Genomic DNA, 1,546 nt, shown 5'->3' with positions numbered 1-1,546 from the left:
GCCTTTAGGCAAAATTTTACATTTTTTTTTCGGACGGGACAACGTGTTAAGGGCCAGGTACTTATTTTCCCCTGAGTACGGTGAGGGGAATGCGGGGTAAAGAGTCTTTTCTAAGGATCCAAATATGCCCCGAGCAAGGCTCAAAACCCAGGCCTCCCAATCCGAACGCGAGTGTCAAACCACTAGACCACATAGCCACACGCTTTCATTGATCTGAATGATTCTTTTCTGGATTTCGAAAGTTAGAATGGAAACACCTTCATTATGGAACAGTGGCAGCGTGGCAGCCGAAATTTGGTTTGGGAAAACCATATCTAAAATACTCTGGGAACGTCGTAACGTCACTTCCTTCCTAATGACGCATGGAAAACACTAGTAACACTGGCCCCTAAATATGGGAGCAATGGCGGACCCCCGTATGAAATATTTCCCGGCGAGCATAAAAGCGTACCCAGAGGGGGAAAAAACCACATAAATTTGATCATTTTTAAACTTTTACACATAGATCAAAAGGCATTTTGAAAAGTTCTAGTCAGCATGAAGAAAAAAATAATGATTTTTTTTGGTTTAAAACCCAAGTTTGGCCGCCTTTTGCCGGGCGGTGTGATACAGACTACAAAACCCAACCCGACAACCTTCATCATTTCAAGATGGCCGCATCAATACGGATATTCAAGCCCCTTCTATAAATAGAAAACGAAAGTACGCCACGGAAGAAGAAAGAAAAGAGAACAGACGGCTTCAAAAAAGCAGAAATGTAAGTTTGAATATCATTTAGACTTTCTATCTATAAATAGATAAATGAATAAATAAATGAAGAAATAAACGAGTGTGGTTGAGAAATTGGCCGAGTGGTTGGATTCAATGAAGCAAGTACTTTTGGTTTGTGAAATGACAAGACTGTTCAATTTCAACACATGGGGAGTTTGATCATTGGTTTCTAGCTCTCTGGGTGACTTTAGTGACTGACGGCTCTTCAATGATTTGTTTGAATATCCATTCTGTTCCATTTTAATGTATTGCTACTTTCGTGATAGAGATAGAACGAAGATGATTCACTCAAGCCTTTGTTATTGTATATTGCCATCCGCGTATGTGAGTGATTCTCACTAAACTGTATTACCCCGACTATAAAAATTCATGGGCTTCCACGTTTTGTGTGTTGGTCCCCTTATACTTCCCGGGTGGCAAATGTTATGAGCTTCTTAGCCTAGCGCATACTATCTTTAGGCGTCTGCTTCAAGTTGCTTCTAAATTAGGTCTTTGCATGGTCAATGTGTTTTTAATGAAAAAGACGGTGCTGTCGTTGTCTTTGTTTTTGTTGCTGTTGTTGTAGTTGTCGTTGTTGTTGTTGTTGTTGTTGTTGTTGTTGTTGTTGTTGGGAGTCGGAAAGACGGCAAATGTAATATTTTCCCCTTCGTACTCCATGTAAACAATGAGTCGCAAAAAAAAAAAATAAATGGTTAAAACAGCACGTGCCATTCATGAGGAAAAAATATTGAGATTAAAACAAACATATTAAAATTAATGACAAAATTCACAATGT

At 39.3% G+C, this 1,546-nt stretch overlaps 1 protein-coding gene across 1 annotated transcript in view; it reads left to right on the top strand.

The window, feature by feature from the left end:
* The first annotated feature begins 674 nt into the window (after positions 1-674).
* The window catches only part of LOC144975774 (uncharacterized), a 23,763-nt gene continuing 22,891 nt past the window's right edge, over positions 675-1,546 (top strand). The window contains exon 1 of the mRNA XM_078919961.1: positions 675-757. The gene's annotated coding sequence lies outside the window, so the exon portion shown is untranslated. The remainder of the gene's footprint in view (positions 758-1,546) is intronic.

This window comes from Berghia stephanieae, chromosome 6 (assembly GCF_034508935.2).
Source record: "Berghia stephanieae isolate SIO BIC M18660-M18661 chromosome 6, UCSD_Bste_1.3, whole genome shotgun sequence".
Lineage (NCBI taxonomy): Eukaryota > Metazoa > Mollusca > Gastropoda > Nudibranchia > Aeolidiidae > Berghia > Berghia stephanieae.
Note: the sequence above shows the minus strand (reverse complement) of the source record. Positions and strands in the feature narration are given on the sequence as shown.